The sequence below is a fragment of the Bos indicus x Bos taurus genome, chromosome 6 (assembly GCF_003369695.1).
Source record: "Bos indicus x Bos taurus breed Angus x Brahman F1 hybrid chromosome 6, Bos_hybrid_MaternalHap_v2.0, whole genome shotgun sequence".
Taxonomy (NCBI): Eukaryota; Metazoa; Chordata; class Mammalia; order Artiodactyla; family Bovidae; genus Bos; species Bos indicus x Bos taurus.
Window position 1 is genome coordinate 108,560,863 of NC_040081.1, and position 18,766 is coordinate 108,579,628.

An 18,766-nucleotide genomic window follows, 5' to 3' on the forward strand; every position below is an offset into this window, starting at 1 on the left:
TCTAGCCCGAATCTGCCCACCTGTGTGCTTAGGTCCCCAAGCTCCTAGTCTCCCAATGCTGGGTTTCCACTTGATGGTTGAGAGATTACATGATTTAGTGACCTGGTAACAAAGTAGACGTGTGATAATCAAAACTGTGGGTCTAAAGCAGGAGTTTGCTAACTTTTTCTAGAGGGTAGCTAGAATATGGCAGATTCAGGATTGGAACCCGCATCTAACTGTAAATCTGTGCAGACTCCTTCCCGTCTGCCAGGCGATTGCGAGCACTGGTGCTAGCCCTCTGCCTTTATTTAAACAACAGTGTGATTTTAGTGCACGCCATTAGAGGCAGCTGGAAGTATCATTAACACTTTGGGCCACAAGGGTACCATTTAGTGCAATGAAGCAGATATCTTTTCACACAAATAATTTCTTTATCCCAAAGTTTTCCACTTGAGCACCCAAAGTGACTTGGGCTAATGTATTATTTTATACTAATGAGGTGGTTGGAACTCAGTGTGTTTAAGGTTTATGAAATTTCAGATTAGCTTCCAAGTCTTTTATTTATTATCTGGTGGGTTTCAAGTCAAATGTAACCTGTATGGTTCTTAGTCATTTATACCCTTGCTTTCCTGAAAGCTATCTGGATGAATTATTTAATGGCCACTACTTATGCTCTTTTAGAAAGGGAATTTGAAGTGTCTTTTAAAGAAACAGAATGTGTTGATTTTGTTGCCAAGCATAAATGAATTTGAACCATGAACAAGTTTGGGATTTAAGGTGAAGCATTGAACTCGGGAGGCTTCAGTTGGCTTCCAACCTTGGCAAATACATTCTTTAACCTCTAAAGCAGTTACATTGGAGCAATCCAGAGGGATAACAGGGCTCTAATGAAAGTTGTCAACAAAACTGAAAAGTTTAAAAAAAAAAGCGTATTTTATTTTATTTTTATTTTTTTTTATTTTTAACTTTACAATATCGTACTGGTTTTGCCATATATCAACATGAATCCGCCACAAGTATACACGTGTTCCCCATCCTGAACCCTCCTCCCTCCTCCCTCCTCCCTCCCCGTACCATCCCTCTGGGTCGTCCCAGTGCACCAGCCCCAAGCATCCAGTATCGTGCATGGAACCTGGACTGGTGACTCGTTTCATATATGATACTATACATGTTTCAATGCCATTCTCCCAAAAAGTGTATTTTAAAATACAGAACTTGAGCGGTCCCAAGCTCTGAATAACTGAGGCATAAAACTCAAGAAGGCTTCAGACAGCTTTAATCTGCTGGAGAATTTGTCTCTGGATAGCATGTAAAATCTAGGCTGAGAAGAGGGTGCCTAAGGGTTTCAGTACACTAATTCCAAGGTTGATTCTGCAAAAGGAACTGACTGGCATTCCAAGAAGAAAAGGAAGGCAGGAAGGAGAATGAGAGAGACAGAGTCAGAAGGATAGAGGCAGAGAGAGAATTACAGAGATGAAAGAAGGGACGGGGCGAGAGAGAGAGAGAGAGAGAGAGAGAGAGAGAAAGAGAGAGAGGGGAGGAGCGGGGCTGTGTTTAAAGATGTAAGCCCTAGGTTTGAATTCTTGTTCTGCTATTAACGTCTTATAAGCTTTCGAGCAGATCACTTGAATCTGTCTGAACCTGTTTCCTCATATGTATAATGAGGATAAGGATTCCAGACCTCACATTGTAGGATTAAGGTGGTGAGTGTGAGCAATTCTGAAGCTATAAAGGGTGATGACCCCTACCCCTCAAGGGGCAACACACAGTCTTTAGCTCCATGCTACCTGTCCTCCCCCTCAACTCCCGGTGTTGCTCCTCTGATCACAGGCAAATCTTTCTAAGTTACTCCAGATCTCATGCCTAGATTCCATCTCCTTTTGTTGGTTTTCACTCTATTGTTTATTTCTGCTCTTTGTGCATGCTCCGTGACTCATTTGTGTCCGACTCTTTGCGACCTCAGGGACTATAGCCCACCAGGCTCCTCTGCCCATGGGATTTCCCAGGAAAGAATACTGGCCTGGGCTGCTATTTCCTCCTCCAGGGACTCTTCCCAACCCAAGGATCAAACCCTTGTCACCTGTGTTTCCTGCATTGGCAAGTGGGTTCTCTACCATTGAGCCACTGGGAAAACACTTGCCTTCAGTCAGTTGTTCGTTTTTAGATCCTTTCTGGGAGGCTTTAAGTATCCCTTGACCTTCTATTTGCCTCTGGGCACCACTCCATATGTACGATTCTTGGAAAATACATATACACAAGCTACCTTCACGTGTTGTTGCTGTTCAGTTGCCCAGTCGTGTCTGACTCTTTGAGACCCCATGGACTGCAGCACACCATCCTTCCTCGTCCCTCACCATCTCCTGATGTTTGCCTGAGTTCATGTCCATTGCATCAGTGATGCCATCCAGCCACCTCATCCTCTGATGCCCTCTTCTCCTTCTGCCCTCAATCTTTCCCAGCATCAGGGACTTTTCCAATGAGTTGGCTCTTCAAATCAGGTGACCACAATACTGGAGCTTCAACTTCAGCATCAGTCCTTCCAATGAATATTCAGGGTTGATTTCCCTTAAGATTGGCTGGTTTGATCTTCCTTGGATCTCTGTCCAAGGGACTCTTAGGAGTCTTCTCCAGCACCACAGTTCAAAGGCATCAGTTCTCTGGCACTCTGTCTTGTTTATGTTCCAACTCAGGAAGAGCATAACCTATATGGACTTTTGTTGGCTGGCAGAGTAATGTCTATAATTTTCAACACACTGTCTAGGTTTATCATAGCTTTCCTGCCAAGAAGCAATGGTTTTCTGATTTCATGGCTGCAGTTACCATCTGCAGTGATTTTAGAGTCCAAGAAGAGGAAATCTGTCACTACTTCCACCTTTTCCTCTTCTATTTGCCATGAAATAATGGGATTGGATGCCAAGATCTTAGTTTTTCAAACATTTCGTTTTAAGCCAGTTCTTTCACTCTCCTCTTTCACCCTCATCAAGAGGCTCTTTAGTTTCTCTTTGCTTTCTGCCATTAGAGTGGTATCATCCGAATATCTGAGGTTGTTGATATTTGTCCTGCCTATCTTGATTCCAGCTTGTAACTCATCCAACCTGGCATTTCTCATGATGTGCTCAGCGTACAGGTTAAATAAATAAATAAGGTGATAGCAGAGAGCCCTGTTGTACTCCTTTCTCAATTCTGAACCAATCATTGGTCCATACAGGGTTCTAACTGCTGTTTCTTGACCCACATACAGGTTTCTCAGAAGACAGGTAAGATGGTCTGGTATTCCCATCTCTTTAAGTGCTTTCCACAGTTTGTTATGATTAATACAGTCAAAGGCTTTAGCATAGTTGATGGGCCAGAGGTAGATGCTTTTCTGGTATTCCCTTGCTTTCTCTATGATCCATCAGATGTTCACAATTTGATCTCTGGTTCCTCTACCTTTTCTAAACCCATCTTAAACATCTGTAAGTTCTTGGTCCACATAATGCTGAAGCCTAGCATACGAGATTTTAAGCATGACCTTACTAGCATGGGAGATGAGTGCAACTGTCTGATGGTTTGAACATTCTTTAGTAATATCCTTCTTGGGAATTGGGGTGAGGATTGACCTTTCCCATCCTGTGGCCACTGCTGACTCTTCCAGATTTGCTGACATATTAAGTGCAACACTTTGACAGCATCATCCTTTAGGGTTTTGAATAGCTCTACTGGAATTCCATTGCATCCACTAGCTTTATTGACAGCAGTGCTTCCTAAGGCTCACTTAACTTCACAGACCAGAATGTCTGGCTCTGGGTACAGACCACACCATTGTAGTTATCGAGTTCATGAAGATCTTTTTTTGTACAATCTTCCATGTATGCTTTCTATCTCTTCTTGATCTCTTCTGAGTCTACTAGGTCTCTACCACTTCTGTCCTTTATTGTGTCCATCTTTGGGTGAAATGTTCCCTTGATATCTCCAGTTTTCCTGAAGAGATCTCTAGTCTTTCCCCTTCTGTTGTTTTCCTCTATTTTTATGCACAGTTCATTGAAGAAGGGCTTCTCGTGTCTCCTTGCTTTTCTTGGAACTCTGTATTTAGCTGGATGTGCCTTTCTCTTTCTCCATTGCTTTTCCCTTTTCTTTCTTCAGCTATTCATAAAGCCTCCTCAGATAACTACTTCATCTTCTTGCTTTTATTTTTCTTTGGGGTGTTTTTATTTTCTGCCTCCTGTACAATATTATGGAACTCTGTCCATAGTTCTTTAGGCACATTGCTTATTAGATCTAATCTCTTGAATCTATTCATCACCTGCACTGTATATTCATTTAGGGAATTTAGGGGATTCCCTGGTAGCTCAGCAGGTAAGGAATCCACCTGCATTGCAGGGGACCCCAGTTCAATTCCTGGGTCTGGAAGATCTGCTGGAGAAGGGATAGGCTACCCACTCCATTTTTCTTGGGCTTCCCTAGTGGCTCAGCTGGTAAAGAATCTGCCCACAGTGTGGGAGACCTGGGTCTGATCCCTGGGTTGGGAAGATCCCCTGCAGAAGGGAACTTCTACCCACTCCAGTATTCTGGCCTGGAGAATTCCATGTACTGTATAGTCCACAGAGTCACAGAGTTGGACATGACTGAACGACTTTCACTTTCTTTCACTTTGATTTGTGTCTTCACATATTCACCTCTGAAATGAAAGTGAAAATGACTCAGTTGTGCCTGACTCTGTGACTTAATCGACTATACAGCCCATGGAAGTCTCCAGGCCAGAATACTGGAGTGGGTAGCCTTTCCCTTCTCCAGGGCATCTTCCCAACCCAGGACCTCTAAATCTCTTCTCAACCCATTTCAGCATGGTGTCTACCATTTCCTGTTCGTCTACCATGCCCCGCACCCCAAATGATCATTCCCGAGTTCACCAAATGATCTCCATAAGTTAGAGTTCAGTGGACTGGTTTTGATCTCATGTGACGCTTTTTTGAATCCCCACTATTGGTCACCCCTTCCTTCTTGACATACTCTTTTGTTGGGGTTTCTGTGACTTTGAACTCTCCAAGTATTCATGCCAGCCCTCTAGAAGCTCCTGTTTTTTACTGGAGTATAATTGCTTTACAATGTTGTGTTGTATACTGCCGTACAACAACACAAATCAGCCATAATTATACATATATCCCCTCCCTTGTGAGGCTCCCTCCTTTCCCCTCACCCTGCCCCGCTAGGTCGTCACAGAGCACCAGGCTGGGCTCCCTGTGTTATACAGCAGCTCCCGTTAGTTATCTGTCTTACATTTGCTAGTTTATCTGTGTCAATGCCGCTTTCTCTACGTGTCCCACCCTCTCCGTCCTCCGCTGGATCCACAAGTCCATTCTCCATGTCTGCATCTCCATTTCTAGAAGCTCCTTTTTTGATGGCTGCTTATTCTCTTCCTTTCAATCTCTGTATGTTGGAATATCTTCAGTAATAGTCCTGGGGCTTTTCTCTGTCCACACGCCCCTTCAGGCACCAGAAACCTTTTATATACCAAACACTTCTCAGTTCATCCCTCTTCCAGCCTCTTTCTTGTCGGGCTCACATGTCAATGCCATCTCAACAGTTTTCTGTTTGAATAGCCTAAACTTAACATCTACCTGAATATCTTAAACAAGCATCTTAAACTGAACAAGTTCAAAATGAAAGCTGTGGTTTTCCTCCAGATATACTTTCTCTCAAGGTTCTCCAGCTCAATAAATGAGCAGTTGCTCAAGTCTGAAACCTTAGAAATATTCCTGATACCTGCTCTCCTTCACTGCTCACATTAAATTTAATACCTAGTCCTGTTAATTCATCTTCCAAAATGCTTTTGAGTTGGCCCACTTCTCTTTAGATCCATTGATGTCATTCTAGTTCAAGTCACCATCATTTCTCACCATGGTAGGGTGCTGATTTCCACACTGGTTTTCCTACTTTTTCTATTGTCTTTGATTCTATCCTTCACACAGCAATGAGTGGAGATTTTTCAAAAAGCAAAGTTCTTATGCTATTCCCCAATTAAAATCTTTTAATTGGGTTTCTAATGGTGCTTATTAGAATATCCAACAGTCTGCAAGGTCCTACATGATCTGACCTTTGCCTGTCTTTCTCTGATCTCATCTCACTCATCACTGTCTGTCTTATTCACTGCCAATTGTTTTTGCTTTGGAAGGCTGGAGTTTGACATTTTCCTGTGTTGCAAAGGGCAAAGCAATATAAAGAACTCAGAACTGTGATGTCAGAAAGTCAGAAGTCCTTTTGTTTTTAACTTTCGTAGAAAGTATTATCATATATGGATCCCAAGGGAATTTGGGGAGAAAGGAGGCTCTTTAGCAAATATTGATAAATGAGATTTTTTTCAAGGGCTTCTTTTCATTTGTGATAAAATAGTGCTGGGCGGAAGCCTAGAGATCATCTAATTCAACTTTAGGTTTGGAAGTAAATTGGCTTCATGAGATCACAGAGCTTGTTAATTTTCACATCATGTAAATACCTTTCATATTAGGTATAACCATGAGTGGGCCAGATTCACCTTTTTTATGCTAAAGTCAGCTTTTGCTCTTCAAAAATTTTACTGCTCTCACCTTGGAAAAAACCCTGTCATTTGTGTGCTCTTATGAATAAGTTTAAGGAAGGTTTTATAAAAATGCCACTTGTAATTTAAACCTCATTCTTCAGTGAAAACAAGAGAACTTTTCTTTCTCTAAGAAACCTTAGGCATAGTGAAGGTGTACCTTTTCCAGTTAGATTACCCAGAAGCCTTTTCCTCTTGTACCTAAAATCTCATCATTCACAGGAGATCCAAGTGTCAAAGTGTGATGATTGCAAAGAATCAGGATGGTTTTCCCTAAGTCTCAGCTGTCCCATATGTGGAATAGTGATGATGTTCAATTTGTGTGTTTGTGTCACAGAATATGGGGAAAAATATCAAGAGTCTCCCCAGTTCTTGATGATCACCGTAAGTCCTACTCCATAACGTCGTTATGAGGAGCAAGTGGAATAATGCCCTTATACTTGCTCTGGCTTTGTCTGGAATACTCCTTCCTCTAACCCGGATTGTCCCTTTATATTTGCTCACTTACTCACTCACCATCTTTAGGGTTTTTCCTTAGGTAATATCTTCTTCTTCTTCTTCTTTTTAATGGCTGTAGCATGTGGGATCTTAGTTCCCTGACTGGGGCTTGAATCTGTGCCTCCCTGCAGTGGAAACATGGAGTCTTAACCACTGGGCCACCAGGGAAACCCTCAGATATTATCTTCTCAGAGAGGTCTGGACTCCCTAACATAAAATGACCACTTTCCCCGTATTGATCAGGGCTCAACCAGAGAAACAGAAGCAGTAGGAGACATATATTAAAGATGTATTTCAACGAATGCGTGCATGCTGGTGTGCTCAGTGGCTAAGTTGTGTCTAATTCTTTGCGACCCCATGGACTGTAGCCCACCAGGTTCCTCTGTCCATGGGATTTTCCAGGCAAGAACACTGGAGTGGGTTGCCATTTCCTCTTCCAGGGGATCTTCTCAATCCAAGGATGAAACCTGTGTCTCCTGAAGCTCTTGCATTGGCAGGCAGACCCTTTACCACTGAGCCACATAGGAAGCCCAATCCAAGGAACGGGCTTATGCAATTGTGGGGGCGGCCAGGCAAATCTGAAACCCACAAGCCTGGGAGGCTTGGCTGGGGCTCTCAGGAAAAGCTGATGCTGTAGTTCCCAGGGAGAACTTCTTCCTTACAAAAGCTTCAGCTTTGCTCCTAGGGCCTTTCAACTATTTGAGTCAGGCTAACTCAGACTATCTAGGACAATCTCCCTTATTTAAAAGCAACTGATCACGGACTCTAATCATATCTACAAACTACTTTCCCAGTAACGCTTAGAAACTTATGGCTGAGTAAGAGGCAGTTCAGTGGTTAAGACCTCATGCTTCCCTTGCAGGGGCATGGGTTCAATCCCTGGTCTGGGAACTAAGATCCTGCACGTTATGCAGTGTGGCCAAAAAGAGGAAAGACTTTGGTTCTTCACTTTTGTATTCTCCACACCCTCAATGGTCCTTGGCCTATAGCATGCTATATTCATTCATTCAATCTTGTCCGACTCATTGTGACTCCATTAACGGTAGACTTCAGGCTCCTCTCTGGGATTTTCCAGGCCAGAATCCTGGAGTGGGTTGCCATTTCCTTCTCTATGACCCATAGCAGGAGATAGCCAAAAATATTTGCTGAATATTGAATGAATGAAGGTGAAGGCTTAGAGCTGACTGTGACACATGGTAAGTGAGTGGTAAATGATAGTTATTAGTACAATAAACATGCACACATTACCAAGATAAATATTACATTTATGTGTATCAACCTTTTTTTCCCGCCTTTCATTCTTTGATCACTGACACCTTCTTAAAGGTGCTTCCTGCCCTCCAGCAAAATTTTGGCACTTTTTGCTTGGCTCCTACCAACTCCCATGGAGTCTACTAGCCTTCTTGAACAGTCTCTAGCCCACTTCCTCTGATCTGAATTTCTTTAAGTCCCACTATGCTCATGCTCTTCTTTCTACCTGTGTTCTTTTGCAGAAGCCGTGAATGCTTTCTCCAACCTTTTACACACCTGGCTTACTCTCATTCCTCTTGTAACATTCAGTTTGGGTGTTGACTCCCGTTCAAAGTCCTTGCTGATCCCCGAGACTGAGTCCTCTTCTGTTCCTCCACTGTGTTCTGTGCCCAGCTCTGTTCTAACATTTAGCCAAGCTCGCCATTGACTCAGTTCATGGGAAAATCCTTGCAGACAAGATCATCTCATTCATCTCTGCATCTCCAGCACACAGTAGCACTTCTGGTATCAAGGGATGTCAGACAAATACAGTTGGGGCAAATGACTGCCCTTGAACGAGGGTCCCAAATGGGTACAGGAGCAGCTGCTTTGCTCAGCATCACCTCAGGGTGGCGCCCTTCCCCCTCAACCCTCAGGTCTGAGACCCACCTGGGATTGTTTCAAGAGCACAGTGCCCAGATGGATAGTATGGGGAGGGAGGTGGGAGGGGGGTTCAGGATGGGGAACACGTGTACACCCGTGGCAGATTCATGTTGATGTATGGCAAAACCAATACAATATTGTAAAGTAATTAGCCTCCAATTAAAATAAATAAATTTAAATTAAAAAAAAAAAAGAGCAGAGTGCCTGGGCCTCGACCCTGGCAATTCTGCTAAAGCTACTCTTCCATGAGTCTATCTAGTGTGTCAGGATTTTTCTTAGAGTCTCCCCAGTAGTTCTGCTGTGCTTACAGCGCTGAGAAACACCACCTTAAAAAGGCTGGCGTCACAACGTTTCTAGTTTATTTGCTCCATACCTGGCCAGGGGCACAGGGCTGCCCCTTTCCCTCTAATCTGAAAGCAGCTCATTTCTTTGGGTAGCTTCATGCCTGGAATCCTTGCTCCTGTCCAGGCCCTACTCAGAGTTAATGGTGAACCTGGGTTTATGGCCTTGAGCAGCCTGGCCAGGAAACAATTTACTTTTTTACTGCATTTTTACTTTTCACTGAAAAGGATGTATTATGTGATCATAGGTGGATGCTTCGAATATAATAAAAATGATCCAGAGTTTGTCATTCAACCTCACATTGTTCTTCAGGAGTGGGAAGAAAGATGGAGGGGGGTGGTGGGCTGGGAAGGGTTTAAGTCAGATCAGCCTATCTGGGTACTTGAGTTTCTTTGCAAACTACCTTTATCTTCCCATGGTGGTTGAGAGAGAAGGCTCTGGAGTCATATACCCGATTTTAACCCCCAGCTCAGGCATTTACTAACCTCTGCTTGTCCCGAATTCAGACCCCCTGATTCATAAGCATGTATGATGGCTGTTGTTTCACCACTAAGTTTGGTGGGTTTCCTTAGGTGGCAGCAGGTACTTAAGTTGCACGGGGCCAGTGAACAAGGTGGAAGCCGCAAGTCCTTTTATGGACTGACTCTGGGAGTTACTGCTGCTGATTTTGCTGTGTGCTTTTGGTGGAAGCAGCAGTTTGTAGAGACTCACCAGGAGGGACATTGGCCCTCTACCTGATGATGGATGAGTGTCAGGGTGTCAACTTAGAACTCCTGTGTGACTCAGTTTCCTCCGTTCTCACATAGCCAAAGCCCTGCTATATATGATTTTGAGGACTCAATGATATGATACCTCAGCCGTAAAAAAAGAACAAAATAGTGCTATTTGCAGCAACATGATGGACCTAGAGATTATCAGATTCGGTGGAGTAAGTCAGACAGAGAGACAAGTATCATATGGTATCACTTACATGTGAAATCTAAAAAATAACACAAATGAATCTGTATACAAGACAGAAACACTCAAAGACATAGAAAACAAAGTTATGGTTACCAAAGACAAAAGTGGGGTGGGGAAGGATAAATTAGGAGGATGGGATTAACAGATACATACGACTGTGCACAAAATAGTTGAAGAATACATTTCGGGGAGTGTTATGAGTTAAATTATACAAACCCCCCCACCCCCGCCCCAATTCCCAAGAAGACTCTTGAGAATCCCTTGGACTACAAGGAGATCAAGCCAGTCAATCCTAAAGGAAATCAACCTTGAATAGTCATTGGAAGGACTGATGCTAAAGCTGAAGCGCCAATACTTTGGCCACCTGCTGTGAAGAGCTGACTCATTGGAAAAGACCCTGATGCTGGGAAAGATTGAAGGAAAAGAGAGTGGCAGAGGATGAGATGGTTAGATAGTATCACCGACTCAATGGATATGGATTTGAGCAAACTCCAGGAGATCGTGGAGGACAGAAGAGCCTGGCATGCTGCAGTCCATGGGTTGCAAAGAGTTGGACACGACTTAGTGACTAAATAACAACCATCCCTAATACTTGTGAATGTGACCTTATTTGGAAATAGGATCTTTGGAGACTTAATTAAGATGAGGACTTATTGGAGTAGGATGGGCTGTACATAACCCAGTGAATGGTGTCCTTATAAGAAGAGGGAAATTTGGATACAGGCATTCAGACAGGAGAATACAACAGAGACAGAGACACAGAGGGAAGATAACCCTGTGAAGATGGGGGAGAGATGGGAGCGATGTAGCCGTAAGCCCAGGAATACCAAGGCTTGTCAGGAACACCAAGCTTTCTGCCCCAGAGACTTGAACGGAAGCATGGCTCTGCCACCACTTTGCTTTCAGGTGTCTACCCTCCAGAACAGAGAGAATAAATTCTGTTGTTTCAAGTTCCCCAGTTTTTAATGGCAGCCCCAGGAAACTAACACAGAACGGTTATGTCCATTTCACCATGTTTATCCCCCCAAGCCTTGCACGGCACCTGGCTCATGGCCCTCTAGAGATGTGGATTAAACCATGATGGGGTGTTTATCATCGTAAACAGTGATTTATCTTTATGTCTCCCAGATCCCACTTGCAAAGCAGAGAGAGCACTTAGATTAACAAGCTGGTTCAGCTGTGAATTTCCCTTGACTGCTGATTGAGGTGAGTTGGGAATCTGGAGTGATGGACTCCCCAGGACACAGCGTTACCAAACGATTAGCCTCCTCCCTCAGGGTGCCCACAGGACTGAAACCAGCCCTCCTAGGATGCCTGGGAGAGTGTGGTGGTGTATCAATCATGTCTTTTCATTCTGTAGCTTTCCCAACTTTATTGAGAAGTAATTGACAAATGTGATTGTCTATATTTATTCTGTTATTTTTGATGTTGTGACATCCCAGGGCTTGGCTGACCCTGGCTAGACTGCTCCTCCCAGAGGTAGCTAATTCTTGAGATAACTGGCCTGTGATTTTCCTATGCAAACCAGCCAATCCACAGCCCAGGTGCCCAACCACCCCCTTCAGGGGACTCTTACAACCCAGGCCACTCTCCCTGCCCTCATCAGCCCAGGTCAGGTACCAGATTCCTAGGGACAGCTCCATGCCCTAGAACCTGCTGGAATTATTCAAACTAGCCAATCCTCAGCCTGCCCACCCTGCCTCACTGGTTCATGGCTTCCCTCATGGCTCAGACGGTAAAGAATCTGCCTGCAATACAGGAGACTCAGGTTTGATCCCGGGGGCAGGAAGATTCCCTGGAGAAGGGAATGGCAACCCACTCCAGTATTCTTGCCTGGAGAATTCCATGGACAGAGAAGTCTGGCAGGCTACAGTCCATGGGGTCTCAAAGAGTCAGACACAACTGAGCAACTAACACTTTTAACCAATCCTAAGGCTGCCCACTCGGCCTTACTATTTCCTTTCCATGGAAACTTCAATAGAGGCATTTGCCAGCAGTCTCCCCTCCCCTCTGCTTCCTCACTGGCCATGGCCCTCCCCACTGTGGACCTGTGCGGCTGCATGAGGTTGGTGAGTAAAATTCCTCCCCCATGACAGTCATTCCTATGTCGGTGTGATTTACCATATCCGGTCAAAGCAAATCCTGGGTACCCATTAAAAAAGGGGTTTTGGGGATGCCTGAAATTCAGAAAGGATGGGTTCTGAGGGGACAGGGGATTTGGTGAGAGGGAAGACTGCAGGAATGGTCAGGGATCAGGTCTCAGAGGATATGGCAAGGATGAAAGAAGACAGCCAGAAACCACCAGGCCGCCAGGCAGCTCTACAGACAGAGCCTGCGGGGATGGCCTGGCCGCCTAAGCTGTGAGTCAGCCCGGAGTGGAGCCATGACTGCCGTGGACATCTGCGTTCTCCCAAGAGGCGCTTAGGGCCCTTGTGCATATCTTTTGTGACAGCAATAAGGGGTGGGTGGGCGGGTTGGAGCTGAGGAGCCAAAGTTCCTCTCTACAAGCATGTTTTCAGGGCAATAACTCAGAGACAATGTGGATGCTGCCAGTACGATTTTGGAGAGGAAACCAGGCCAAGTCCCTGGAGGATAACAGGAAACCAGTTCAGGTCTCCTAAGCAGATCTGGCAGCCTTAGCTGTCAAAAGAAAGCATCCCAGGGGACCCTGTGCTGCTAGAGTGGCAACCTGCCTTCCCAAGGGCTCCCATCACCACTCGCCCCCAGGCTCCCATGAAAGCACTCACCTGACACCTTCCATCAATTCCCCTTTACCTCTTCTCTTCCTGAGGGAGCGTCGTCCTCTGTTTGGCAGTCTCTCTCCATCTAGCTGCAGCATCCATGGATTTTTGTAGTTGTTGATGCCAGCAGAGATGGCCACAGAAGGAGAATGACCTGGAAGTCGAAAGTCCTGAACTTGGCAGAGGAGTTCAGACTCCTGCGAATGACAACTTTTGTCGCTGGTTTTTAAAGGGCCAGGTCCTATAGGATACTGTATACAGGTGCCGTTTGTTTGATGGCTGCATACTTACTTTGATTAAATTCTTATTTGCCTTTTGTATCATCCCCCAAAGTCCTCTTCCTGATCATTTACCCATAAGTCCACCTGGTGGCACAGTGTTCTGATGAGACAGGGTAACTTACTGAAAGGCTGTTAAGAGAAGAAATACAGACATAGCAGCAACTAAAGGTTAAATCATAGCATCTCAGGTTGGGAATAACTGCTATATAGGTCTTTGTGTCTTATAAAATTGTCCTTTATTATCTACTTCAGTCTTTATGTGGAACCAGAGTCTCAGGCATTAGGAATTTGAGCCTCACAGAGGACATTGTTCTTTCAGCAAATATCCACTGAGCATCTGCAGTTCTGGTTTAGGTGCTAGCAGTCCAGTAGCACTGAAAGAGGTGAGCCTCTGGCCTCCCTGGACACTTATTCACAGCTGAAAAGGGACTTGAACCCAAGTCTGTGACAGGATGGGTTTCCAAGGCCGTGTGGGGTAGAGTTTTGCCATTTGCTAGCTGTGGGATTCTGGGCAAATTCCTGAACTTTCTTGATGCTTCATGCATTCATTTATGAAATAAAGGTAATTGTACCTGCCTCGGGTGTTCCTGCAAAGTTTAGAAATTATGGCGGCTAGATAGGGCCCACAGTCAAGGCCCCAAAACAGGAAAGTTGTCACGATTATGCATCAGTGGCTAGGAAGGTCTGTAACGGGCAGCACTCACTTCCCACTTGGGGATGGGAGCAGAGAAATCTTCTTAGAAGAGGTTGCCTTGGTCTGAGCATTGACAGGTCCCTATTTTTGAAAAACTATCTTTCTCATCAGGCTTCCCAGGCGGCTGTAGTGGTAAAGAGTCTGCCTGCAATGCAGGAGACTTGAGTTTGATCCCTGGGTTAGGAAGATCCCCTGGAGAAAGGAATGGCAACCCACTCCAATATTCTTGCATGGAGAATTCCATGGACAGAGGAAGCTGGTGGGCTACAGCCCATGGGGCCTCAGACTTGGACACGACTGAGTGACTAACACTTTCGCTTTCATCTTTCCCATCAGCTAGAAGGTACTTGACTGAATTAGGTGTGCCAAATCTTATACAATGAGCTAACTTCATCACTAGAATTTATTCTAAAACTTGTGATTTTAAGCCTCAGCTCAGGGGCTGGCCATTTAGAGTCCATTGCCCACTCTGGTGTTCCATTTTCTCTGTAACACAAATGTTGGCATCAAACCTGGGTTCTTAGACTTTTCCTGAAGCCCAGAGGTGATCCTGGAACCTGCTTCAGGTATTTTTAAAACTCCAAGAAGCCTGCTGGATATCTTATAGCTAGATTAAACAGAAGTGCACAGGCTAGGAAAAATGATACCTTTCTTATTCCTTGGTTGAAAATCCTCCAAGGTTCTCCAATTCTTGGAGTGAAGGCACTGTCTTGTCTAATGTCCACGACAGCTCTCCATGAAGTCTTCCTCTGCCAGCTCTCTGCATCGTCTACAACTCTCTCCTTGGCTTCTGTCCAGCTATATGTACCTGGTCTGGGGCTGTGCCCTGGACACTAAGCATGTTTAGATGCCCTTGGCTTTGCTTAGAATGCTCACCCTGTGATATATTGATATATACATGGCTCACTCTCACATCCTTTAATGGGCGCTTTCTCTTTGAATTCCATGCTGGCCACTCTATTGTAAATGATAGCCTAACCACGCCTACCCACATTCACTCCTGTATATCTCCATGGATATCTCTCTTACTTTGCTTTCCTTTTTTTGGGTGTTTAATTTAATTGGCTGCTTCAGATCTCAGTTGCACTGTGTGGGATCTTCGTTGCATCACACAGGTTCTTTCATTGCAGTGCCCGGGCTTAGTAGCCCCACAGCATGTGGGATTTTAGGTCCCCAATCAGGGATTGAACCCATGCCCCCAATGTTGCAATGCGAAATCTTAACCACTGGATCCCCAGGGAAGCATATATATTATATGCAATATAATTTACTAATTACTTTTTTGTTAATTTGTTCTGACTTTACTTTCCCACTAGAATTTATGCTACTCAAGGACCTAGAATTTTTTTTTAAACATTTTGGTCACCCTGTCTTATTCCAAGTATCCCAAATAATACCTGGCACATAGCAGCACTCACTCTATACATGAAATTGAATGAATGGGTACATTTTGGCTAGGATTCTATCAATCAGTTTAAAGTTGATATCTTAAAAGGAACTCTTATTGGAAAATTCAAATACTAAACAGGGAAACTAATTATTACTTAATAAATATGGTTTGCTTAATAGACACGGTATTTCAAAACAGCACAGGTGAATATCAGTGCAACCCCTGGTGAATTTTGTAAATAAAGGCTGAAATGATGAAAAACCACCATTTGAGATCTAAAATGTCAAAGAAGTGTGTGGCAGTGCGTTTTGAGTGTCCAGGGGGGTCAGAAATGGTGCTTTTGAGGGGAGCTTATTATACTGAGATACCATCATACTGAAGTCCCAACGCTGAACTCAATGTCATTGGAGTTTGCTAAGTAAATCTGTAGTTTTATTTTGAATCAAGCATAAGATTAAAATACTGTCTTAAAATTTTTTTAAAATAGAAACTCAGTACTTATGGGGAAGTATTTTTATTATTTAATTAGGTAAGAGAAGCCAAGGAGACACAGTATTATGGCTTTGATTATCTCTCCCCACCAACTTGCTATTTATCTCCATGGGAAAACTAGAGGCGATGATTAGAGAATTAAACCTCCCTTACTCACTCAAGCAGTGCATACGATCACTTGCCACTTGGTATTTATTTTCCAGATGAAAGAATTTAATTTATTTTTCTTTCTTCCGCTGGGACCCCAACTGCCTGGCCTAGAGCAGCCTCCGGGTTGGACTGAAAGAAACCTCCATTTTCATTTTCCTATAGGCTTCGCTCACTTTTGGGCAGGTAAAGAAATGCACCAGAGTCTTTAATAAAATTTAATCTTCATCCACCTTGGACAATGATAGTTGGGAAAGTGCCCCATTGTACAGGAAGGAGGGTTCTTTCTCATCCCAGAGACACAGCGATCCCTTTGGCCTCTTATTATTGCTGCCATCAACCAAGCCTTTTTTAGAGACACTTTCGTATGTATCCAAGGTAGACCTAAATCCATTCCTTCATTTTCCATGGTACAACAGAGTCAGGCAAGAATGGCTAGCAGGGCTCTGAGATCACAGAAGAGAGTTATCCCCAGAGAGCCGTGGACCACTTGATACTTGGGTTTATACGATACTTGCTGCCTAACAACAGCCTTGGGCTGCTTACAGGCTATTTCTCAGCTTCCCTCCACTCACATCCTTTTTTTTCTTTTTTGGCCAGCACCAATTTTTCCCACCTTCCTGCAAGTATGTTTGTGTGCTGTGCTTAGTTGCTCAGTCATGTCTGACTCTTTGTGACCCCATGGACTGTAGCCCACCAGGCTCCTCTGTCCATGGGGATTCTCCAGGCAAGAGTACTGGAGTGGATAGCCATGCCCTCCTCCAGGGGATCTTCCCAACCCGGGGATCGAATCCAGGTCTCCTGTATTGCAGGCGGATTTTTTACCGACCAAGCTTGTGAACATTTGCTTCTTTCATACACATTTTCACATGTTCTTTTGATATTACTGTTATCCTTAAAGTAGCAGTACTCCATGGAATGCTGGGAAAATATCTTGTGAGTCATGGTGTTTGTCTTGCTTGTTTCATTCATTTTCTCTACAAACACTTATCTATATACTATCTATATATCTACTGTGTTGTGACTACAGATTTCAGCAGATTCCCTGTCACCAAGAATCCAGCAATCCATTGTGGGAGACCAACACTTACAACTGTACTTCTTTATGAGATGGGGAACTTGATCTGCCTGAATGGGTGAAGGAAGGCATCTTGGAGGAAGTGATCCTTGAGATGATCCATGAAAAAGGAGCAGGAATTTTTCAAGTGAGTAAGGGCAAGAGAAGAAATAATTCCAGGCACAGAAGTTGAAATTCATCTTATTTTTCCCCCCAGACCCACACTGTTATATCTCATCATCTCGAAATGCTTGCACGTGTGTGCATACTAAGTTACTTCAGTCATGTCTGACTCTGTGCGACCCTATAGACTGTAGCCCACCAGACTTCTCTGTCCATGGGATTCTCCATGGGATCCTCCACTCCAATACTGATGTGGGTTGCCATGCCCTCCTCCAGGGAATCTTCCTGACCCAGGGATTGAAAGTGCATCTCTTATATCTCCTACCTTGGCAGGCAGGTTCTTTACCACTGGTACCACCTGGGAATCCCTCAACGCGCCTGGGTGCCTAAGTAAGCTTTTTTTTGCCAGAGGCGATGATGATTTGTGAAGGACAGGAGAGATTGCCTGGGTCTCAGGTGCTCAGCAGTCAGGAAGAGTGTGGCATCCATGATATTTTTCCAGACTTCCAAAACACGTTAGTAATGTCCTCCCCCTTCCCAGCTCCAGCTCCCACGCAGAGGTGGCCTGGCTGCGGCATGTTTCCCCGCCCTGCTTTTGCCTTGGGAATCCAGGGCTCAGTAGCTGCCTTTACGTCCCAAACACCATCTTCCGTGGAGCTGCTGTCCCTCCTCATTCCAGCTGACACCCTTCTCACCCTTGGCAGGTGTCCGGGCCTCACTCTCCCTGCATGGAGAGGTCGGCCACTGCTCTGTAAATTATGCACCAGCCCCATGATGTTTGGGGAGCCTGTGGACTGTTTGATCTATGTGGAGATTAACTATTCAGTGAAGGCAGTGCAAATGATTCACAGGTGATGGTGTGAAGCCCAGCTTTGGGACAGCCTGTCTTGGGAAGGTGTGACTGACTCTAGTATATGGTGAACCCAGCTCCCAGGTGGAGCTGGGCACATTTTTTTAAATTTATTTTTTTATTTAAATAATTAAAAAAATTTTTTTACAATGTTGCGTTGGTTTCCGCTATGCAAATCAGCCATAATTACACATACATCCTTTCCCTCCATAACCTCCATTCCCTTCCTCCATCCCATCCTTCTAGATCATCATGGAACAACAGATTGGCCTCCCTATGCTGCACAGCAACTACTTAAGAGCTGGACACATTTTACCTGTTCCTTCGATCCTGTAGATTTCATGCCCTATGTGCTTAATTGCTCACTCATATCCAACTCTTTGCAACCCCATGAACTGTAGCCCACCAGGCTCCTCTGTCCATGGGATTCTCCAGGCCAGAATATTGGAGTGGGTTGCCATGCCCTTTTCCAGGGAATCTTCCCAATCCAGGGATCGAACCCAGATCTCCTGCATTGCAGGTGGATTCTTTACCGGCTGAGCTACCAGGGAAGCCCAAATGTTTATAATCACTATATTTGAAAATCTATCACCTCACTTGGTGCTGACCTTTCCTTTGTGGGGGAGGGGCATAGAGGTTGAAATAATGTGGTCTAGTGAAATAAGTTGGATCCAGACAGATTTAGGTGTGAGTTCTGGTTTTTTAAACTTTTCTGGACCTCAGCTTTCTTTCATAAATTAACGGTAATAAAGAATGACTTTGA